The sequence below is a fragment of the Heptranchias perlo genome, chromosome X (assembly GCF_035084215.1).
Source record: "Heptranchias perlo isolate sHepPer1 chromosome X, sHepPer1.hap1, whole genome shotgun sequence".
Lineage (NCBI taxonomy): Eukaryota > Metazoa > Chordata > Chondrichthyes > Hexanchiformes > Hexanchidae > Heptranchias > Heptranchias perlo.
Genome location: NC_090370.1, coordinates 25,661,179 through 25,686,494, shown reverse-complemented (window position 1 = coordinate 25,686,494; position 25,316 = coordinate 25,661,179). Strand labels below are relative to the sequence as shown.

Sequence of the window (25,316 nt, the reverse complement as noted above, 5' to 3'; positions counted from 1 at the left end):
AGTTTATAAGATATTTAGGGGAACAAACCGGGTGGATAGAGAGAAACTATTTCCGCTGGTTGGGGATTCTCGGAGTAAGTGGCACATTCTGAAAATTAGAGCAAGACCTTTGAGGAATGAGATTAGAAATCATTTCGACACACAAAGGGTGGTCGAGGTTTGGAACTCTCTTCTGCAAAAGCCAATTGATGCTCGCTCAATTGCTAAATTTAAATCTGAGAGAGATCGCTTATTGGCAAACAAAGGTATTAAGGCATTTGTGCGAAAGGCAGGTATAAGGAATTAGTTCACAGATCAGCCATGATCTTATCAAATGGCGGAGCAGGCACGAGGGGTTGAATGGCCTTCTCCTGTTCCAATATTCCTCTGTTCCTAATTTATTCGAGCAAAGAAATCAGATCAGCACAACTAAACTCAGTGTTAACCATCCAATTAACAAGCTGCAGATAACTGCACCAATCCAAACATTTCCAGGTAACGATGGAAGAGACTCACTTTGAAGCAGTTTCGACACAAAGCAATCTCTGTACATTCAAGGGACGGGTGGTGCAAACGGGCAATCAGTGGTCTTTCCAACTGATATTCTACTGTCCAAATGTTTCTGGTAAAATAATGATCAGAGAAGAACAAAGCCCTTTTCTGAGAATGCTCAACAATGGTCAACATATTGACAAAACATCGCAGGGATCGACTCTCCGACAGTTATTATTCCGCTGGAAAGGCAGAACTTGCCAGCTGTTCGAAAATTGATCGCCTGAGCAGGAACTTGCACCCTGGACCCTCAGATCACTACTTTGCTAAAAAGTCTGATGTTCTACAGACTGAGCTTTCCAGGCCACCCGATGTTTATTCTTCCACCATGCAGATTCATGGTTGGTCTCTGAATTTTCCCTTGAGGACGTCGATATGGGGTCCATTTTGCAAAATTCTCAGTAACGTTTTGAGGAGAATCCTCGTTTGTGTTGAACCTGATGTGAGAAACATGGAGAGGAAACTCGTGAGTTTACAATTCTTCTTGTTTGTGCCAAATGTCCTGTCATTCGTTCGCACTAATTAAAAAAACACTTTACCCAGTGCCTCAAAAGCTGAACTTGTCCCACACGGGAGCAGGAAATGGTCTCCCGACCTGTCAAAGGATCAACAACTGAAAGCGGAATAATTCCACCCGTTACTCAGTGACACCGGGCAACACATTAACCTTCCGAATTTTCCTACACGACATTTCAAACAGAAGAATGTCTGTTTCACGAAAAGAAGAATTGTGTGTTCGGTTCATTAAATTTATAGATCTCGTGCCGCCTCCTTTGCCATTTCATTTTGACGCCAATCGCCCCTCTCCCGCCTATTTGCAAATAAACTCACACCTGCTATTGTCATACGGCCGGCCAGAGAACCCTCAGTGCCCACAGGAGAACACGAAGAAGGAGATGCTTCATGGAACACACCAGCTGAATCTTGAACTCGGGTTGAAATGTTCAGAAGCAAAAAGTAAAACTGCTCCAGGTGAGGATCGAACTCACAACCTCGGCATTGCTCGAGCCGGATACTGTTATTTTAGTACCGCGCGCTGACCGATTGCGCGACTGGAGCCCCACGTGGGTTCGGCGCGCAGCAAACAGCCTCATTTGCGGCCTGTGAGACTCTCTGTTCTTCCAGTCTGTTTCCAAGTGAACACATGCAGCAAACTGCCGTTCGGACATTGGTGTTTCATTGGTCGAATTCTCGCCTGCCTCACAGGAAGCTGGGGTTCGATTACCGCCCAATGCAGGGGCATTTTCATTCGGTATTCATGAAATCGCGTGAATTGGGATAAATTCATATTCAGCTTCAATCTGCACAACATCTTGAGACATTTTCTTTTCTCCACGTGTGTTGCGTTGACGAAACCTCGTCATTCTGTCCTCGAGAGCTGAAACAGGCTCTGGAATTAAGTCAATCCTGCCTTCTGCATCGCTGAAACGATGTGAGAAGCAAATGAGTGAATTTTCAACAAAAGTGGCGCCAGAACACCGCTCGATTGGGATTTGAACCCGAGACCTCTCGCATAAATGATCAGCAAAACCGCCCGCAGCGAGGATTCTTCCCCACGACATCCCAGCCGCCACGAATTGGGTCGTGCAACCAGTGTGCAATTCGCAACCACCCACAGCCGACCAGCCAGCCTTTCAGGCCCCATCTGATTATCCAATCTCGTTTTCTATTCCGATGTTCAGCAGTGTCAAGTTGAGCACGAACTATTTCAAGTCACCAATATTAGGCTCTCTTTACCACATTCGTTTCGAATGAACGACTTGTATTATCAAGTAAAACTTTGCAGAATTTACTGCTCTGAAGCTACATTGTCATCTGTCTCGGCATCCACAGGTTATACACTGAACCATGAGGAGAATAAAGTTGCTAATTTTTCACTGTGAGGGAGAAGAGAGATAAATGTGGAGACATTAGCTTCGAATTCATCAGCTGGGATGCACTTTTGCTTCTCCGACCGTCTCAGTCTTTCTTTCTTTACCCTTCTCTGTTGGTTTTGCAGGTTCGATCAGCCTTGGCCGTTCAAGGAAGCCTGAGAAGTCCATCAGGGGAAAATACAAAGAGTCAAGAGACTGAGACAGGGAGAGATAGAGAGATTAAAGTACAGGAAAAAAGAGTGTAAATGTCAACTTTTGCGAATTAGCAGAATTAAAGATGGAGCTGGGAACAATTCCTTCATGTATTTTGAAATCTTGCAAGAGACCATCGGGCTTTCAATTCAAAGTGTCCATGTTGCGGAGTATCTCTCCTCGAGTTGGAAAACTGATCATTTCGTTTGAACTCAAACAGCTGCGATGCAAGGAGAATGCGAAAATCCCGAGGATAACCCCATTAGATTACAAGTCCGACTGCTTAACCATTCAACCATTGCTGCACGAGTGTACATTAGAATGCGTACGGTAATCACAGGCGATCTGGCAGACTGTAAATTCTTTCAGACAGGTTTCCAAAGCGACAAATGTAATTTGTTGCCGTTCAGGCATTGGTGTTTAAGCAGGAGAAATCTCGCTTCTATTGCAAGTCAGTTGGATTCGATTCCCGGCCATTACAGAAACTTTTTGCATTGTGCACCCATGAGATTGCCTGAATTGGGATAAATTAACATTCACATTCAGTCCACACACCATCCTGAGACATTTTCTGTTCTGCCCGTATGTTGTGTCGACAAACCCTTTACATTCTGTCCTTTGGTTCTCAAACATGCTCTGAATATGAATCAATTCTGCCATCGGCAACGCTGAAACGATGTGAGAAACCAATTGGTGATTTTTGACTAAAATAGTGACACAGAGGGAGATCGCCTGGCATTTGAACCTGATGCTCGTCTGTCATTGGAGACTCTCCCATTTCAATCTCCATCTACGGGCTGAGTCTGAATAAATCCGTCAGCTTGTGATTCTTTGCGAGAGAGCGGGAGATGTTGAGAAATGAGCTGAAGATTTCCCTCGATTTATTAATAGTGCACATTCTCGCATACATTAGATAATGGACATTCACATGGACTTTAAACGCTTTATATTTGTTGATCACACGCTGCTTGAGGGAGGAGCGGCTCCGGGTTTGTTGGAAAGACTGTGCTTGTGCGCGGAGCAAAGGGCCAAATGGCCGAGGGGACCTGTTCGGTCCCGAGTCCATCACAGCCTCAGACTGACGAAAGGAAGGGGCGGTTAGTGAAAAAATGGGCGAAGATGTAGTTACTGAGTAGATTTTGAAGGTATGTGGGTCAGTTAGCAAGGTCACTGAGAGACGATGGATTTTGCAGATGACAGGATGAATAGACACAAATATCTCATCTCCCCGCCTCTTTCAGCAGCTGAATAACTTAATGCTCAAGAGATGTTCTCACTGCCGAAGACCCATTATCTCGAGTCACACTGTCCCTCCAATCCTGCACACGTTGCTTAGCTTTGAAACTGTACATCACCCCCGTGCTCGCTCACCAACATTGGTTCCCAGTTCGCCAATGTCTCGAAGTTAAAATCCTCTTTCTTGTGTTCAGATCCCTCCGTGGCCTCGCCTCTCCCTATTGATGAAACCACCCCCAGCCCGACAGCCCTCCGAGATCACTGTGTTCCTCAAATTATGGCCCCTTTTGCACTCCTGATTTTAATGGCTCCACCACTGGCGGTCTTGCCTTCAGCTGCCTGGGCCCAATTCTCTGGAATACCTGATTTAAACCCCGTCGCCTCTCTCTCCTCCTTTATGACGCTCATTACAACCGACCTTTTTCACTAAGTTTTATTTAACCTGTTCGAATATCTCCTTTTGTGGATCTGTGTCAAATGTTATCTGATTATGCTCCTATGAAGCGTCTTGGGACAGTTTATTGTGTTAAAGGCCCGATATAAATGTGAGTTGCTATTAATTGTAAGGTCTCCCATCATTTAAAGAAGTAACGATGTGACAGTAAGCTTGGTAACTCCGAAGTGTCTATTGCTGCACCCGATTCCCCGTTTCCATCAGCAGCCCAGATGCACGCTCTCGAGAGGATGTGTCTGGTGAGACTGAGGGTAAATCACAGGGTGAAGCACCGAGCACCAGTGAGCAGGAGGAGCTGGAAATAATCATGATAATTACTGTTACACACAAACTTTGAACAGCCTATACGTTAAAGAATGACCCAATATAAAACCAATCGCCAGTTCCAGAGTCGATGTACTCGGGTCGTGATTTGCACACTGTTCTGACTCACTTGGTACCAGACGCGCTGCCGTCAACAGTAAAGAGTTGGAGCCGGATCCAGAAGAGTGAAATCAGGACCGACCTCTGCGGAGTACCCAGAGTTTGGGAGGCCAATTAAGAGCAGCAGCCAGAGCGGTTTCTAAACCAGCCGCTGATGCCTGAGTGAAGCGAGTCCCATTCCGAGCCGTTTCTGCCAGCCGCCTGCCGGGCCTCGTCGCACGGAAGGGGATCGATACACGACTAACTCCCACACACAGGTTTCAGTCAGGAAGGCTGTCTCCAGTATTGGCTCAGTTCGTCGAGCGATCTAAAACGCAGTGTTTATTTCACGATTTCTTCTGTAGATGTGGGTTTAAATTGCACTTAGAACATTGTAATTTTTATTCACTTACGGAGTTATTTCTGTGCATTCGGCTGGAGGTCCTTTTTCCTGCCCAGTGAGATTTGCCCCTTCAAAAAAATCAACCCGCCCTCCATCCACGGCAGACTTTGACGTCCATCGGTTTATGGTAAAACCGAGCTTTAAACTAAAATATACAATACAAAAACACACGGCGGGTCATTCAATATAAGCGGAGAGAAGAGGCAATTTTAATTTCGGCTCTACTGATTTAAACATTAAATAAACGAACCGTTTGTAAACAGCAAAGGAAGTGACAGAACTGGGAAAAGTGACCTTGCTAACTGACCCTTCTACCAAAAAATCTACTCAATAACTGCTCTTCGCCCATTTTTTCACGAACCTCTACTTCCTTTCGTGAGTCTGAGGCTGTGATGGACTCGGGGAACAAAAATGTCCCCTCCGCCATTTGGCCCTTTGCTCCCCGCACAAGCACAGTCTTTCCAACAAACCCGGATGTACCAATGGGCTCCTCCCTCCAGCAGGCTGTGATCAATAAATAAAAATTGTTGAAAGTCTGTGTGAAAGTCCATTATCTAATATATGTGAGAATGTGCACTATTAATGAATCCACGGAAATCTTCAGCACATTTCTCAACATCTCCCGCTCTCTCGCAAAGAATCACAAGCTGACGGATTTATTCAGACTCAGCCCGGAGATGGAGATTTAAATGGGAGAGTCTCAAATGACAGACGAGCATTTGGTTCAAATGCCAGACGAGCCCCCTCTGTGTCACAATTTTAATCAAAAATCACCAATTGGTTTCTCACATCGTGTCAGCGTTCCCGATGGCAGAATTGACTTACATTCAGAGCATGTTTGAGAACCAAAGGACAGAATGCAAAGTGTTCAACGACGCAACATCCAAGCAAAAAAGAAAATGTCTCAAAATTGTGTGTGGACTGAATCTGAATATTAATTGATCCCAATTCAGGCAATCTCATGGGTGCTTCATGCTAAAAGTTTCCGGAATGGCTGGGAAACGAAACCTACTGAATTGCAAAGAAAGCGAGATTTCCACCACTTAACCCTCAATTTCTAAACGGCAGCACGTTACATATATCGCTTTGGAAAACTGTCTGAAAGAATTTACAGTCTGCCAGATCGCCTGTGATAACCGTTTGCATTCTGATGCATAACCGTATAGAAATGGCTGAATGGTTAAGGCTTTCGGCTAATAATTTAATCGACTTTTCCGAGGCATGTTCATATCTTCCTTGCATCGGAAGTGTTTGGGTTCAAGCGAAATAATCGTCTTTCAAACTCTCGGAAAGATTTTCCGCAACGCGGGCACTTTCAGTTGGAAATCTAATGATCTCTTGCAGGATTTCAAAATACATGAAGGAATTGCTCCCAGCTCCATCTTAAATTCTGCTAATTCGCAAAAGTTGACAATTACACTCTTTTTTCCTATATTTTAATCCCCCTGTCTCAGTCTCTTGAATCTTTGTATTTTCTTCTGGTGGACTTCTCAGGCTTCCTTGAACGGCCAATGCTGATCGAAACTGCAAAACCAACAGGGAAGGGTCAAGAAAGAAAGACTGAGACGGTAGGAAAAGCAAAAGTGCACCCCAGCTGATGAATTCGGAGCAAATGTCTCCATATTTATCTCTCTTCCCCCTCACAGTGAAAAGTTAGCAATTTTATTTTACTTATGGTTCAGTGTATAACCTGCGGATGCCGAGACAGATGACAATGCAGGTTTAGAGGAGTAAATTCTGCAACGCTTTACTCGAGAATATAAGTCGGTCATTCAAAACGAATGTGGTAAAGCTCGTCCAATATTGGTGACTTGAAATAGTTAGTGCTCAACTTGACATTGCTGGACATCGGAATAGAAAATGAGATTGGATGAACAGAAGAGATTGAAAGGCTGGCTGGTCGGCTGTGGGTGGCTGCGAATTGTGCACTGGCTGCACGCCCTTGTTCCTGGCGGCAGTTTGGTCTTGGGGTATAATTATCGCTTACGGCGGTTTTAATGATTGTTTGTGCGAGAGGTCCCGGGTTTAAATCCCAATCCAGTACGGCTGTTTCGCAACTTCCGGTGAAAACTCACTCATTTGCTTCTCACATTTTTTCAGCGATACAAAAGGCAGGATTGACTGAATTCCAAAGCAAGTTTCAGCTCCAGAGGATAAAATACCGAGGTTTCGTCAACGCAACACACGTGGAGAAAAGAAAGTGTCCCAAGATGGTGTGCAGATTGAAGCTGATTGTGAATTTATCCCAATTCATGCGATGTCATGAATGCAGAATGAAAATGCTCCTGCATTGGGCGGTAATCAAACCTCTGCATCCTGTGTGACAGGCAAGAATTTGACCACGAAAACACCAATGGCCGAACGGCAGTTGGCTGCATGTTTCCACTTGGAAACCTGTCAGAAAGAACATGCAATCTCAGGCCCAAAATGACGGTGTTTGGTGAAACTAAATCGTACGCAGTGCGAGTGGTGCAATCGGTTCGCGCCCAGTACTTAAATAACAGTATTAGGCTCCAGTAAACGCCGAGGTTGTGCATTCGAGCCTCACGTGGAGCAGTTGAACCTTTTGCTTCTGAACACTTCCACCCGAGTTGAAGACACAGCTGGTCTGTTCAATGAAGCATCTCCTTCTTCGTGTTCTCATGTGGGCACTGATGGTCCTCTGGCCGGCCGTATTGCAATAGCAGGTGTGACCTTATTTGTTCATAGGCGGGAGAGGGGGCGATTGGCGACAGCATGAAATGGCAAAGGAGGCAGCACGCGATCTTTAGATTTAATGAACCGAACACACAATTCTTCTTTTCGTGAAACAGACATTCTTCTGTTTGAAGTGCCGTGTAGGAAAATTCGGAAGGTTAATGTGTTGCCCGGTGTCACTGAGTAACGGGTGGAATTATTCCGTTTTCAGTTGTTGATCCGCTGACAGGGCGAGAGACTTTTTCCAGCTCCCGTGTGGGACAAGTTTAGCTTTTGAGGCACTGGGTAAAGTGTTGTTTTTCATTGGTGCTCACGAATGACAAGACATTTGGCACAAACAAGAAGAATTGTAAACTCACGAGTTACCTCTCCATGTTTCTCACATCAGGTTCAAAACAAATAAGGATTTTCCTCAAGACATGAATGAGAATTTTATAAAACGGACCTCACTCTTGTTCGACGCCCAGAGAGATAATTTAGAAACCTACCATGAATCTTTATGATGGATGCGCACCAAACTATAAATCTGTGTAGCTCAATCGGTAAAACATTCGATTTTTAGCGAAGTCGTGATTTGATGGTCCAGGGTTCAAGTCCCTTTTCAGGCTGTTCAGTTCAAAACAGTTGGGAAGTTCTGCTTTTCCAGCGGAGGAACAATTGCGTGAGAGACGATGCCTGCGATGTGTGTCAATATGTTGACTTTTGGTGAGCATTTACAGAAAAGGACTTTGTTCTTCTCTGATCACCATTTTTACCACAAACATTCGGACTGCTGATGATCATTTGGAAAGACCACTGATTGCCCGTTCACACCACCCGTCCCTTGTTTGTACAGAGATTGCTTCGTGTTTAAACTGCTTCAAAGTGATTATCTTCCATCGTTACCTGGAAATGATTGGATTGGTGCATTTATCTGTAGCGTGTCAATTGGATGGTGAACACTGAGTTTAGTTGGGCTGATCTGATTTCTTTACTCGAATGAATTAAATACTTTTTAACCCCCACCCACTCCTTGCAGACACTTCCAGCATCATCTCCGTGGGCGGTCGAATGCAGAGACATTCAGCGCGACAAATCAATCCGTGCCGCCTCTTACTGAAACTCGGGAACAATGTTCACCATTTCAGCCTCTCAGATGCCGATGTCGCCAATTTCATCTTGTGCAGCAAGAACCCCTGGTGATTTTTCAGTAACCGAAGTTCGCTTCACTTTCCCCAAAGTTTGCTCTAAGAGAGAACAACGAAAAATTAAGGAAAAGTGAGCGTTTCTTCTTTGTTGTCGAAGCAAAATCGCTGCTTTCATTCCTTCCACCGTTGATCTTACCGCGGGTTATGAACCTTCTGCACTCCGCTATTTATATCACATGAACAGAAAGTGAAACAAGTTGAATGTGAAAGTGGGAGCGACAAACTGGATCAAGCGGATAGGCGGGGAGGGATATTGCAGAACAAGCAGCCAAGGAACGAGGAGCGGCTCAGCTGTCGCAAAAGAACAAAATAAATTGGATCAGGAGTCGGCCTTCCGGCCCCTCGAGCCTGTTTCGCCATTCATGGCTGATCTTCGACCTCGACTCTATTTTCCCGCCCGATCCCCATATTCCCACAAGGCACTTCAAACAGAAGAATGCCTGTTTCACGAAAAGAAAATTGTGCGTTCGTTTTTTTTAGATTTTCAGATCTCGTCTCGCCTCCTTTGCCATTTCATGCTGTCGCCAATCGCCCCTCTCTTCCGCCTATTCACAAGTAAACTCACACCTGCTTTGTAATCCGGCCGGCCAGAGGAAGCAAAGCGCCCACCTGAGAACACGAAGAAGGAGATGCCGAATGGGACAGACCTGCTGGACCTTGAACTCCGGCGGAAGTGTTCAGATGCAAAAGGTTCGACTGCTCCACGTGAGACTCGAACTCAAAACCTCAGCATTTTAGAACCGAATTGCTGTTCTTGAAGTCTCGCACGCTCAACGATTGCACCACGAGAACCGCATCGTTACTAAATTCTCATCAAACAGCCTCAATTGCGGCCTGTAAGATTGTATGTTCTTTCAGACAGGTTTCCAAGTGGACACACACAGCTAACTGTTTTAGTGGTCGAATTCTTGCCTGCAACACAGAAAGCTGGGGTTTGATTACCGCACAATTACCGCATTTTCATTCTGCCTTCATGACATCGCGTGAAATGGGATCAATTCATATTCAGCTTCAATCTTCACAACATCATGAGACATTTTCGTTTTTCCAGGTGTGTTGCATTCACTTAACCTCGGCTTCGACACGGAAAGTGTGCGAGACGTTCGGAACATTCTTCTTCAGACGGTAATTGATGCTAACTCACTTGTGATTGTTAAATCTGATATTAATAGATTTCTGTGAACCAATGTTATTGCGTGATATGAGGCTAAGACGGATATGTGGAGTTAGGTCACAGCTCCACTATGATCTCATTGAATGGTGGAACAGGCTCGACGGGCCAAATGCCGCTGCCACTTGCTCCTCCTGATATGCGCCACTTTCACCTGCAAGAAAGCGGGACGTGTGTCTGTGTGATGGCTGATAGCTGCCAGTGTGTGTGACCTGTGAGTTGTTAGTGGGCGGCTTGCAACAGTGGTAACGTGTGAGGGTGAGAGGAAGTCTCTGGTTTGAAGAGTTGAATACTGATGGAAAGAGTTTGTTGGTATCTGGGTGATGGGGATGTCGTGCGTGGTGCAATTGGTAGGTGACATCATTTGAGAGTTGACCTCACTCACCTTGACCACTCAAGTCAAAGCATTGAACTTCTTCCTGCACTGCATCGAAGTCCATGCTACTGTGCGCCTGGCAATGACTTCGTCCCCCACTGCCTCCCGCTACCTTTTGGATATATGTCTGGAGTGCCTCTTGCCCACCCCCACCCCCCAACCTCTGCAAATATAGGATATCCCTCCTTCGGCCCAACTCTTGCAACAAGGTCTCTCAGCATCAGCAGAGAAGCTTGGTGCATGCACACTCCAGGCTTGGTACCAACTGAGATCGACAGATTGGTGAGGACTGGCGTGCAGATTGGAGGATGTGGGATTTAGTTGTGTACAACCTTTATTCAATGTGTTAACATAACTCATCAGCGTGTGAACAGAAGGATGGAACCTGCATCTGTGTTTTACGTGTGTGATGTCTCATCTCAATTCAGACTCCGTGCAGACAGTAGACTGTTATTTTCAGCAAATAACAGGTACCAGCGACCTTTGACAGATTTCGAAGAAACATCCTCCCTTTAAGAGATTGAGCTCCCCTGGTGGTGGAAAGCGCATATTGCATTGATCCCACGTGCAAGGCCCGGAATGGAACGCTGAATGCAGGTGCGTCTTCGGGACAGTCGAATCTTGCGTCCTGCCTGCGCCAGGGTGATTGGGCGCGGGGAAACAGCGCATCACGCTACCTGCGCCGAAATAAGGCCTTTATCAAATTTTCCCCCAAAATTTCCTACATACGCCAGTCGACAGGATTCCAATATGGTACCTGGCACATGGGGCAACAGGAAAAAGGATTGCATTTAGATAGCGCCCTTCACCACCTCAGACGCCCCAAAGCGCTTGACAGACAATGAAGCACTTTTTGAAATGTAATCACTGCTGACATGCAGGAAACGAGGCACCCAATTTGCGCCCAGCAAGATCCCAAACACAGCGATGTGATAATGAGCAGATAATGTGTTATAGTGTTGTGGCTGAAGGGATAAACATTGAACAGTTCTCCGGGGAGAATTAATCACCTTTCAAGACGGAGACAAGGTGATTGTTTCAGTTCGAGTTTTGACCTTTGTAATGTTTTTCTTTCCTTATTTTTATCTTCTTCGGATTCCAACTGATCAGAAAAATGACAACGGAACTCTCACAGAATTTTCGATAAATCTGTCACTCAAAATAAACAATGTTATAAATAAAGAAATAAACCGGATTGAGACGGTTCACTTCACTGAAAAGTCGAATTCCTATTCAACCGGCGCGCGGAATCACAGCAGCTCATCGCTGATCTGCACCTCAACTCCATTTAGCGAAATAGAAACTGGAAAACTCATGTTTCGAGACGAATTTACTAATTTCCTGAAAATGAAAATCACGAAACCAGCAAAACATTCGCTCCGCTGATTAAACACACAGGAAGGGAATGTGTCGAATATAAAGCAAGGAACCCGCGATTGTATTTTTACACGGATAGAACACCGTGCTCAATATTAACACGAACACTGAGCGCCAGGTCTGGATCTGACCCGTTTACCCCGTGGTGCGGGACCCCGTCCGCTCTTATATTTACCAAAAAAAGAAAATCAGAAAATAATAATCTCACCCAGCAGAATTGGGGATTGTTCGTATTTTACAGGACAGGATGAGGCCACTCGGCCCGTCGGGCTTGGATAGTAAATTCTGTTCAAATTCTCCGCTCGGTGTTGTTCTCCGTGTACATTTTTAGTTTACCGATTTGTCTTTTATTTTATTTCCCCTGTATCTATTTTGCAGACTGAGTGCGAAAGAGATTCGCTTTGGAGGCAAAACATTTTGATCAAAGATTTGTTTATTCTGATTGTAGGTTTCTTGCAGACCCAGTGGAAGTTCAGTTGTCGTATCCTGATAATTCGGAAACAGCAGAGCCAACTTAGAATCATAGAATCATAGAAGTTACAACATGGAAACAGGCCCTTCGGTCCAACATGTCCATGTCGCCCAGTTTATACCACTAAGCTTGTCCCAATTGCCTGCACTTGGCCCATATCCCTCCAAACCCATCTTACCCATGTAACTGTCCAAATGCTTTTTAAAAGACAAAATTGTACCCGCCTCTACTACTGCCTCTGGCAGCTCGTTCCAGACACTCACCACCCTTTGAGTGAAAAAAATGCCCCTCTGGACCCTTTTGTATCTCTCCCCTCTCACCTTAAATCTATGCCCCCTCGTTATAGACTCCCCTACCTTTGGGAAAAGATTTTGACTATCGACCTTATCTATGCCCCTCATTATTTTATAGACTTCGATAAGATCACCCCTTAACCTCCTGCTCTCCAGGGAAAAAAGTCCCAGTCTGTCTAACCTCTCCCTGTAAGTCAAACCATCAAGTCCCGGTAGCATCCTAGTAAATCTTTTCTGCATTCTTTCTAGTTTAATAATATCCTTTCTATAATAGGGTGACCAGAACTGTACACAGTACTCCAAGTGTGGCCTCACCAATGCCATGTACAACTTCAACAAGACATCCCAACTCCTGCATTCAATGTTCTGACCAATGAAACCAAGCATGCTGAATGCCTTCTTCACTACCCTATCCACCTGTGACTCCACTTTCAAGGAGCTATGAATCTGTACTCCCAGATCTCTTTGTTCTATAACTCTCCCCAACGCCCTACCATTAACGGAGTAGGTCCTGGCCCGATTCGATCTACCAAAATGCATCACCTCACATTTATCTAAATTAAACTCCATCTGCCATTCATCGGCCCACTGGCCCAATTTATCAAGATGCCGTTGCAATCCTAGATAACCTTCTTCACTGTCCACAATGCCACCAATCTTGGTGTCATCTGCAAACTTACTAACCATGCCTCCTAAATTCTCATCCAAATCATTAATATAAATAACAAATAACAGCGGACCCAGCACCGATCCCTGAGGCACACCGCTGGACACAGGCATCCAGTTTGAAAAACAACCCTCTACAACCACCCTCTGTCTTCTGTCGTCAAGCCAATTTTGTATCCAATTGGCTACCTCACCTTGGATCCCATGAGATTTAACCTTATGTCACAACCTACCATGTGGTACCTTGTCAAAGGCTTTGCTGAAGTCCATGTAGACCACGTCTACTGCACAGCCCTCATCTATCTTCTTGGTTACCCCTTCAAAAAACTCAATCAAATTCGTGAGACATGATTTTCCTCTCACAAAACCATGCTGACTGTTCCTAATTAGTCCCTGCCTCTCCAAATGCCTGTAGATCCTGTCCCTCAGAATACCCTCTAACAACTTACCCACTACAGATGTCAGGCTCACTGGTCTGTAGTTCCCAGGCTTTTCCCTGCCGCCCTTCTTAAACAAAGGCACAACATTTGCTACCCTCCAATCTTCAGGCACCTCACCTGTAGCGGTGGATGATTCAAATATCTCTGCGAGGGGACCCGCATTTTCCTCCCTAACCTCCCATAACGTCCTGGGATACATTTCATCAGGTCCCGGAGATTTATCTACCTTGATGCGCGTTAAGACTTCCAGCACCTCCCTCTCTGTAATATGTACACTCCTCAAGACATCACTATTTATTTCCCCAAGTTCCCTAACATCCATGCCTTTCTCAACCGTAAATACCGATGTGAAATATTCATTCAGGATCTCACCCATCTCTTGTGGTTCCGCACATAGATGACCTTGTTGATCCTTAAGAGGCCCTACTCTCTCCCTAGTTACCCTTTTGCCCTTTATGTATTTGTAGAAGCTCTTTGGATTCACCTTTGCCTGATCTGCCAAAGCAATCTCATATCCCCTTTTTGCCCTCCTGATTTCTCTCTTAACTCTACTCCGGCAATCTCTATACTCTTCAAGGGATCCACTTGATCCCAGCTGCCTATGCATGTCATATGCCTCCTTCTTCTTTTTGACTAGTGCCTCAATCTCCCGAGTCATCCAAGGTTCCCTACTTCTACCAGCCTTGCCCTTCACTTTATAAGGAATGTGCTTACCCTGAACCCTGGTTAACACACTTTTGAAAGCCTCCCACTTACCAGACGTCCCTTTGCCTGCCAACAGACTCTCCCAATCAACTTCTGAAAGTTCCTGTCTAATACCATCAAAATTGGCCTTTCCCCAATTTAGAATTTTAACTTTTGGGCCAGACCTATCCTTCTCCATAGCTATCTTAAAACTAATGGAATTATGATCACTGGTCCCAAAGTGATCCCTCACTAACACTTCTGTCACCTGCCCTTCCTTATTTCCCAAGAGGAGGTCAAGTTTTGCCCCCTCTCTAGTCGGGCCATCCACATACTGAATGAGAAATTCCTCCTGAACACACTCAACAAATTTCTCTCCATCCAAGCCCCTAATGCTATGGCTGTCCCAGTCAATGTTGGGAAAGTTAAAGTCCCCTACTATTACCACCCTATTTTTCTTGCAGCTGTCTGTAATCTCCTTACATATTTGCTCCTCAATTTCCCGTTGACTATTTGGGGGTCTGTGGTACAATCCTATCAAAGTGATCTCTCCCTTCTTATTTTTCAGTTCTACCCATATAGACTCAGTGGGCGAACCCTCGGATATATCCCTTCTCACTACTGCCGTGATGTTCTCCCTAACTTGCTGGAAGAGAGAAAACAATAAATGGACAACATCAACAAAGTGAAAGGAAGAGAAAGAGACAAGCAGAGTCTTCACCACACCTGCCCCGGTTTAAGATCTTTTGCTGAACTGTGGCCGCGTGGCCTAATGGATAAGGCGTCTGACTTCGGTGTTAATCGTGATGTTATCAGAAGATTGCAGGTTCGAATCCTGCCGCGGTCGTTTTTACACTTGTTCCAATGTGCGCCGCAACTGTTTCGCACCGGACCGTTTCTTGCAGGAACTGACCTGATGGAACGGAAATCCGTAAATTCCTTTGCTTGCAGAAGTTGACTCGACATTTTCAATATTGTCGATCTGGGTGCACGAGCAGGACATAGTGTAAAAGTGACTTTATTTCTGCTGTTTGGATTCAGAAATGGTCGGCGAATCCATTGTGCTCTGTATGTATTGGCCCGAACCCCATCCGTGTCGTTATTGTATTGAACTTTTGTTGCGGCCCAACTTAAATTTTGTGCAATCAAAATGGGCTTGAATGCCATTATTATCAATCCAACACCGGAGTTTTAAGGCTGTGTCCCTAGATTGTTGATATTTTGTTTAAATATAGACGGATAATTGGAATTGTTCACCTGCGGTAATGGGATAAAGGTCGAGTAGAGAGGACGGATCGGAGATAGATCTTTCTGTCCTTCCTTGCTGCCTCTGGGGTTTACAGCGAATGAAAGATTAACGGGAACAGCAAATGATAAGGGAGGTGGAACATAAAGTGTTAACATTATCCATCAGGAAGAAATCTAATTTCAAAACTTTTTAACAATCTTGAACCTGTCCAGTTATTAGATTTACACCAAGTCTGAACATTTTTTCTGTTAAATTTAATTCCTCCACCCGCTCTTCATCAAGAAAAATTAAATCTGGAGGGAGCTCCCTTCCAGATTTGAGCCCAGGATCTGTCTCATTGTTAACAGTCTCCCGTTTTGAACGAGAATCCCACCCATGGCTCGGTTCCCAGTAACTGCTGCCGAGATTGAAGGACTTTGGTCCCTCCTGCATCTCCTGCATTTTACCATCTCCCGATTATTCGATCAGTATTTGGGAACTGTATTTGGAGTCATACCTAGCACAAAGGAAGATGGTCGTGGTTGTTGGAGGCCAATCATCTCAGCACCAGGGCATTGCTGCAGGAGTTCCTCAAGGTAGTGTCCTAGGCCCAACCATCTTCAGCTGCTTCATCAATGAACATCCCTCCATCATAAGGTCAGAAATGGGGATGTTCGCTGATGACTGCACAGTGTTCAGTTCCATTCGCAACCCCTCAAATAATGAAGCAGTCCGAGCCCGCATGCAGCAAAACCTGGACAACATCCAGGCTTGGGCTCATAAGTGGCAAGTAACATTCGCGCCAGATAAGTGCCAGGCAAAGACCATCTCCAACAAGAGACAGTCTAACCACCTCCCCCTGTCATTCAATGGCATTACCATCACCGAATCCCCCACCATCAACATCCTGGGGGTCACCATTGACCAGAAACTTAATTGGACCAGCCATATAATTACTGTGGCTACAAGAGCAGGTCAGAGGCTGGGTATTCTGCGGCGAGTGACTCACCTCCTGCCTCCCCAAAGCCTTTCCACCATCTACAAGGCACAAGTCAGGAGTGTGATGGAATACTCTCCACTTGCTTGAATGAGTGCAGCTCCAACAACACTCAAGAAGCTCGACACCATCCAAGATAAAGCAGCCCGCTTGATTGGCACCCCATCCACCACACTAAACATTCACTCCCTTCACCACCGGCGCACTGTGGCTGCAGTGTGTACCATCCACAGGATGCACTGCAGCAACTCGCCAAGGCTTCTTCGACAGCACCTCCCAAACTCGCGACCTCCACCACCTAGAAGGACAAGAGCAGCAGGCACATGGGAACAACACCACCTGCACGTTCCCCTCCAAGTCACACACCATCCCGACTTGGAAATATATCGCCGTTCCTTCATTGTCGCTGGGTCAAAATCCTGGAACTCCATTCCTAACAGCACTGTGGGAGAACCGTCACCACACGGACTGCAGCGGTTCAAGAAGGCGGCTCACCACCACCTTCTCGAGTGCAATTCGGGATGGGCAATAAATGCCGGCCTCGCCAGCGACGCCCACATCCCGTGAACGAATAAAAAAAAAAGAACATGGGAGAAAGCCTGGGTTTAATTCCCGAACATTTAAATCCCCAACAATCTGCCTGTTGATCCCATTCCACGGTGCCTTTAGTTAACAATAACCGCGGGAGCGCAATTGGAATCCAGTCCGCAGTTTGTTTCCTTCTCCGTTCCTGTTCTCTCCTCGTTTCTCTCAAAGACGATGCACTGTTTGGATCAGGAATCGAGTTCTGATCAGCCCTGTGACAGACAGACAAGAATCCGTCACTGAAACCCCGAGACACAGGGAATGCTGTTCATTCTGTTCCAGGGACACTTCATAAGTCGGTCGAAACCTTCCAATTCCCATTCCCACAAAGGACGGAGCCAAGCGGAGGAGGGACGTGTTTCTCAATGATCGGACAGTGGATCCCATCGAAGTGTGAGTTCTGACGGTCGATGGGTGACTGTGGAACGCCGAGAGGGCTTTGAGTTTCAATCCCTTAAACTTGGTGCCTTCAGTGCGCTCTTTGGTGTTCGTGTTACTGAGTCAGGAATGTTGGACAAGAGAGCGGGAGAAATCCCTGCGCTTCTTTCATCAGCGCTGGGGAATCTCTAACATCCACCGACAGGGCCTCATTTAACTGGGATCAGTGAACAGAGCGAAGGCTTTTGGTACCCGCAGTGGAACAAGGTCTAAACTTTTGACAGATGAGAATTATTTCACGATCATGACAGTCCTGCAATTGCTGGGACCTCGAGCCTCAATGATGCATTCACGGCGTGCGCCATTATCGAACGGTGAATGTTGCAGCAAATGAAATACGGGTCGGGGGAGGGACAGAATCACAGTGATAGAGAGGGGTGGGAGGGACAATCACAGTGATACAAAGGGGGCGGAGGGCGAATCACAGTGATGGCAGGGGCAGTGAGGGGGAGAATCACAGAGATACATAGAGGAGGGAGGGACACGAATCGCAGTGATGCACGGAGGGCCGGCGGTCTGATTCCCCCTTTTAAGACACTGGCCCGGTCTCACGGCCCTCCGCCCCACCCATCGTTTACCCTGGTTCCCTCAGACAATCCAGACTCGCCCACCGCCCCTTACCTCTGACACAGACGCTCCTCCCCCACAGACGGTCGATGCCCTCATCCGCAAACCTCCCACACAGACGATCCAGACTGCACCCTCCCCTCTCCCAGAGATCGGCTATCGTCCTCTACCTCTCCCCCACCTTCGGGCCGATGCCATGTTGGGGTCCAGAGTCTGTGTTGAGAACGCGCAGGGCCTCTCCCTCCTCGGAGTATATGACTGTACCACCATCGCTGTTTTGTCTGTGGGACAGGATCCACCCAGTGCTGGTGATGGAAGAGTCTGGGGCATCAGCTGAAAGCTGTGATTCTGTGAGAATGGTTGTGTTAGGCTGGTGGTTTATCAGGCGACGGGACAACTCTGCCACAAGTCCCCAAATGTTAGAGTGGAGAACTTTGGATGTGAATCCAAGACCCTTTGTTGACAAGGCAGGTGCTTCAACCACTGAGCCACGGCGCCCACGTGACTTTAATTATTTCCTAACGTTATGGTATTGATACATTTTCCAAGCTATTTTGTTGCGCCTTCTCCCTCAATATGCCTGCGCAACAACATCTATCTTTTGATCATCGGTCTCTGAATGGTAAACAATGGGTATCAGTCATGATCTTCTCTTCCTTATCCCCTGTCAGTACATCTTATATCTCGCTCTATTCATTCATGTTGTATTCCCACACTCTCTCCAGACTATCTGGTCTTATCCTATTACATTTCTCATCTCTTCCCACAAAATGTTGGTGAGTAATGTCTGTGATACACCAGGCCCTGACCTCCTCCTGTGGGTGACCTCCGACAAATACTGCACAATAGTTTAATGTGTGTGTGTTTTACATTCGGAAATGTGTATTAGCGCTAGTCTACCTGGTGTATCGATTCTCACACAAACGGCAATGTTGCTTCAGAGCATTTAAATCTCAGAAAGACTTACTTGATGAGGCAAGTTGTCCCTCTCCATTTCAACAAAATATGAACAATCCAGGGATACAGACTTAAAACACCGGTGTCGGATTGGTATTAGTCGCTTTCAAGCCCATTTTGATTGCACAAAACTTACGTTGCGCCGCAACAAAAGTTCAAAACAATAACGGCACGGATGGTATTCGGACCCAAACCGACAGAGCACATTTCTGAATCCAAACAGTAGAAATAAAGTCACTTTTACACTATGTCCTGCCCGTTCACCCAGATCGACAATGTTGAAAATGTGGAGTCAATTTCTGAAAGCAAAGCAATTTATGGATTTCCGTTCCATCCGACTTTGAGAAACGGTCGGGTGCAAAACAGCTTGGGCGCACGTCGGACACATTTGCACCCAACAAATCAAATGACCGCAGCAGGACTCGAATCTGCAATCGTCTGATAACCACGCGATGAATAACGAAATCAGACGCCTTATCCATGAGGCCACGCGGCCAACAATAAACTAGTTCACCAAATGACCTTAAACCCTGGATGGTTAAGACTCTGCTTGTATCATTCTCTTCCATCCACATTGTTGATGTTGTTCATTTATTGTTTTCTCTCTTGCAGAGTGAGGGGAAATACAACAAAAGACAGATCGGTAAACTAAAATATGCAAGGAGAACAACACCAAGCGGAGAATGCGAACAGAATTTACTTTCCAAGCAAGACGGGCGGAGTGGCCTCATCCTGTCTTGTAAAATACGAACAATCTCCAATTCTGCTGGGTGAGATATATTATTTACTGATTTTCTTTTTTTGTTAAATATAAACTTGGACGCGGTCCCGCACCACGGGGTCAACGGGTCAGATCCAGACCTGGCGTTCAGTGTTAATGTTAATATCGAGCACGGTATTCTATCCGTGCAAAAATAAATTCGCGGGTTTCTTGCGAGATATTCGACACATCCCCTTGCTGTGTGTTTAATCAGGGCAGGGAATATTTTGCTGGTTTCGTGATATTCATTTTTCAGGAAATTAGTAAACTCGTCTCGAAACATGAATTTTCCAGTTTCTATTTCGCTAAATGGAGTTGAGGTGCAGATCAGCGATGAGCTGCTGTGAGTCCGCCGCGCCGGTTTAACCGGAATGAGACGTTTCAGTGAATTGAAGTGAACCGTCTCAATCCGGTTTATTTCTTTATTTCGAACATTGTTTATTTTGAGTGACAGATTTATCGAAAATTCATTGAGAGTTCAGTTGTCAGTTTTCTGAACAGTTGGAATCTGAAGAAGATAGAAATGAGGAAAGAAAAACATTACAAAGGTCCAAACTCGAACTGATACAATCACCTTGTCTTCACCTTGAAGGGTAATTAGTTCTCCCTGCTCCCCTGTTCAATATTTATCCCTCCAGTAACATCACGATAACACATTATCTGGTCATTGTCACATCGCTGTGTTTGGGATCTTGCTGTGTGTAAATTGGCTGCCTCGTTTTCTACATATCAGCAGTGACTACACTTCAAAGAGTGGTTCGTTGTCTGTAAAGCGCTTTGGGACGTCCGAGTTGGTGAAGAGCGCAATATAAATGCAATCTTTCTTCCTGTGACCCCATGTGCCAGGTACCTTATCCGAATCTTGTCGACTGGCGCACACAGGAAACATTGGGGGAAAAATTGGATCAGTGCCGTTTTTGGGCGCAGGTCGCGTGATGCGCTGTTACTCCGCGCCCAATGACCCTTGGGCACGCAGGACGCAAGATCCGGATGGCTCGAAGACTCACCTGCATTCAGTGGTCCATTCCGGCCTTGCAGGGAGAATCATTACAATTCACACTTTCCACCGCCCGGGGGAGCTCAATCTCTTAAAGGGAGGATGTTTCTTGGAAATCGCTGAAAGGCAGCTGGTACCTGTTATTTGCTTAAAATAAAAGCCTACTGTCCAAACGGAGTCTGAACGGAGATCAGACATTGCACACGTAAAACACAGATGCAGGTTCCATCCCTATGTTTGCACACTGATGCGTTATGTTAAAACATTGTATAAAAGTTATACACGACGAAATCCCACATCCTCCAATCTGCACGCCAGACCTCACCAATCTGCAGATCTGAGTTGTTACCAGGCCTGGAGGGTGCATGCACCAAGGTTCTCTGCTGATGCTGAGAGACTGTGGTGCAGGAGTTGAACAGAAGGAGGAGCATGCTATATCCGCAGGGGTGGGTCCGGGAAAGAGGTCCTCCAGACATTTATCCAAAAGGCAGTGGGAGCAGCGGGGGATGTCGTCAATGCCAGGCGCACATCATCATGAACATGGACGCAGTGCAGGGAGAAGTTCATTGCTTTGACATGAGCGGTCAAGTTGAGTGAGGGCAACTCACAAGTGGCATCTCCTACCAACTGTACCATGCAATACACCCCCATTCCCCACATACCAACAAACTCTTTCCATCAGTACTCAACTCTTGTAACCAGACGCTTCCTCTCACTCTTACACATTACCACTGTTGCAAGCCGCCCACCCACAACTCATAGGCCACACACACTGGTAGCTATTTAACAATGACAGGCACATCACCCAGACACACGTCCCGCTTTCTTGCAGGTGAAGGTGGCGCATATCAGGAGGCAGCAAGTGGCAGTGGCATTTAGATATGGACCCGTGACCTAACTCCATATACCCGGCTTAGCCCAATATCCCTTAATACCCTTGGTTCACAGAAATCTATCAATCTCAGATTTAACATTCACAAGTGAGCTACCATTAAATACCATCTACAGAAGTGCGTTTCAAACGTCTCCCACCCTTTGCGTATAGAAGCCGAGGTTAAGTGAACGCAACACACTTGGAGAAAAGAAAAAGTATCAAGATGTTTTGCAGATTGAAGCTAAATATGAATTTATCCCAATTCACTCGATGTCATGAATGCAGAAAATGCTCCTGCATTTGGCGGCAATGAACTCCCGCTTCCTGTGTGGCAGGCAAGAATTCGACCACGAAAACACCAATAGCCGAACGGCAAATGGCTGCATGTGTCCACTTGGAAACCTGTCTGAAAAAACATACAACCTTCAAGACCGAAAATGAGGGTGTTTAATGAGAGTATTAATATCACGCGGCTTTCGCAGCGTAATCGGTCAGCACGCGGTATTATATAATAGTATCAGGCTCGAGGAATGCCGAAGTGTTGAATTCGATCCTCCCCGGGAGCATTTTAACCTTTTGCTTCTGAATATTTCCAGCGGAGTTCAAGGTACAGCTGGTCTGTTCCATTCAGCATCTCCTTCTTACTGTTCTCATGTGGGCACTTTGGGTCCTCTGGCCGATCGTATTGAAATTGCAGGTGTGAGTTTAGTTGTTCATAGGCCGGAGAGAGAGGCGATTTGCGGCAGCATGAAATGGCAAAGGAGGCGGCCCGAGATCTTTAAATCTGAAGAACCGAACACACAATTCTTCTTTTCGTGAAACAGGCATTCTTCTGTTTGAAATGTCGTGTGAACAATATGGGGATCGGGCGGGAAAATAGAGTTAATGTCGATGATCAGCCATGATCTTATTGAATGGCGGAGCAGGCTCGAGGGGCCGTGAGGCCTCCTCCTGCTCCTATTTCTTATGTTCTGATGTTACAGCTGACCTGCTCCTCGTGACTTCGCTGTTTGTTTTGCAATATCCCGCTCCACCTATCCGCTTGATTCAGTTTGTTGCTCCCACTTTCACATTCAACTCGTTTCCAGTCCCTGGTCATGTGATAAAAATAGCGGAGTGCAGAAGGTTCATCGCCCGCAGGAAGACCAGCGGTGGAAGGAATGAAAGCAGCGATTTTGCTTCGCCACCAATGACGAAACGCTCACTTTTCCTTCATTTTTCGTTGCTCTCTTTTAGACCAAACTTTGGGGAAAGTGAAGCGAACTTCAGTGACTGTAAAATCACCAGGGGTTCTTGCTGCACAAGATGAAATTGGAAACATCGGCATCTGAGAGGCTGAAATGGTTCACATTGTTCCCGAGTTTCGGTAAGAGGCGGCACGGATTGATTTGGAGCGCTGAATGTCTCTGCATTCTACCGCCCACGTGGATGATGCTGGAAGTGTCTGCAAGGAGTGGGTTGGGGTTAAAAAGTATCTAATTTATTCGAGCAAATAAATTAAAATGTTCCAACACATCACTTCAAACAGACCTGGGAGAGAGCGCAGGACTCGGAGACTGCTCAAGGCCCAGACTCGAAGGCCGACCCGCACTCCGAGCGGCACAGAGGCAATCGGTGAAAAAAAAGAAGGAGTGACGTCACAGGACAGCAGGTCGGTGATTGGTTGGCGAGTCTTCGTTTTTCTCTCTGATTTCGCGAATTGGATAAAATTGATTTAAAAGCATGAAGTGTAAAACTCCTGGAAGCTCATTAAAATTAAAGCTTAAACTACTTAACTGGAGTAATATAACCAAAAAAAGCCGTATTTAAGGTTTTTGCTTTGTTTACGTTCATCTAATAAATTAAGGCATGGCAGGGCAGCTCAAACCTGTCGAATGCACGACCTGTGCCATGTGGGAACTCCAGGACGCTTCCCGTGTCCTGGACAAGCACATGTGCAGGAAGTGTCGTCAGCTGGTGGAGCTCGAGCTCCCGGTTTCGGACCTTGAGCAACAGCTGACGTCACTGCAGTGCATCCGCGAGGCTGAGAATTTCGTGCACAGCACGTTTCAGGAAGTGGTCACCCCGCAGATTAAGAGAGTGCAGGCAGAGAGGGACTGGGTGAGGGCCAGACAGAAAAGGACGACCAGGCAGCTCGTGCAGGAGTCCCCTGAGGGCATCTCAATCTTCAGCCAGTATTCAGATCTGGTTACTGGTGGGGGAAAGGGTTCTTCTGGGGAGTGCAGACAGAGCCAAGTCCAAAGCATCATGGGTGACTCAGCTGTAAAGGGGAGGAGGAGAATGGTCAAGAGAGCAATCGTGATCGGGGATTCGATAGTTCGGGGAGCAGAGAGGCGTTTCTGCGGCCGCAAACGTGGTTCCATGATGGTATGTTGCCTCCCTGGTGCCAGGGTCATGGATGTCACTGAGCGGCTGCAGGACATTCTGAAGGGGGAGGGTGAACAGCCAGAGGTCGTGGTCCATATCGGTACCAACCACATAGGTAAAAAGAGGGATGAGGTCCTGCAATCTGAATGTAAGGAGTTAGGAATTAAGTTAAAAACCAGGACCTCAAGGGTAGTAATCTCAGGAATACTCCCAGTGCCACGTGTTAGTGAGTATAGGAATAGGAGAATAGATCAGGTGAATGCGTGACTGGAGGGTTGGTTCAGGAGAGAGGGATTTAGATTCCTGAGGAATTGGGACCGATTCTGGGGAAGGTGGGAACTGTACAAGCCGGACGGGTTGCACCTCAACAGATCCGGGACTAATAGCCTCGCAGGGGGAGTTGCTACTGCTGTTGGCGAGGGTTTAAACGAGAGTGACAGGGGGATGGGAACCTGAGCGGGGAGTCAGAAGAGAGTAAAGTTGGCGAGGGGATACTGATTGAGAGTTTGAGGGAGAGCGATTAATATCAGTAGAGAGACAGTCAGTAACACAGGGCTCTGGGCTGAGAGTGGAACGTGAGTGACAGTGTGAGGGAGAGGGATTAAAATCAGTGGAGATACAGTCAGTAACACAGGGCGCTGGGGGGAGGTAGTTTACGGCGAGAAAGTGTGAGGGAGAGGGATCAATGTCAGTAGAGATACAGTCAGTAACACAAGGCGCTGGGGGAGAGGGTTTCCTGACTGACAGTGTGAGGGAGAGGGATTAAAATCAGAATAGAAAAAGTCAGTAACACGGGGTGCTGGCGGTGAGGGGTTACTGAGAGGCAGTGTGATTAACATCAGTCGAGATACAGTCAGTATCAGAGGGCGCTGGGTTCCGTGAGTGACAGGGCGGGATTAACATCAGTGGAGATACAGGGCTCTGGGGGGAGAGCGGTTTCCTGAGTGAGAAGAATTAACATCAGTGGAGATACAGTTTGTCACACAGAGGCGTTACTGACAGACTCACCTCATCCCCTATCCCATGCTTCTCAACCCCTTCATCGCCGCCGATGAGGGCTGAGTGACTTCAGCTTGGAGTCGAGGTTGCAA

At 46.4% G+C, this 25,316-nt stretch overlaps 2 non-coding genes across 2 annotated transcripts; one reads left to right on the top strand and one right to left on the bottom strand.

The window, feature by feature from the left end:
* Nucleotides 1-1,495: 1,495 nt before the first annotated feature.
* trnaf-aaa (transfer RNA phenylalanine (anticodon AAA)) lies at nucleotides 1,496-1,590 on the bottom strand. Its single transcript has 2 exons — nucleotides 1,553-1,590; nucleotides 1,496-1,531 (listed from the first exon to the last, which is right to left on the bottom strand). It is a non-coding gene; the product is annotated as a tRNA-Phe (tRNA).
* Nucleotides 1,591-15,213: 13,623 nt separating this feature from the next.
* trnar-ucg (transfer RNA arginine (anticodon UCG)) lies at nucleotides 15,214-15,302 on the top strand. The gene is given in 2 exon segments: nucleotides 15,214-15,250; nucleotides 15,267-15,302. It is a non-coding gene; the product is annotated as a tRNA-Arg (tRNA).
* Nucleotides 15,303-25,316: the final 10,014 nt, after the last annotated feature.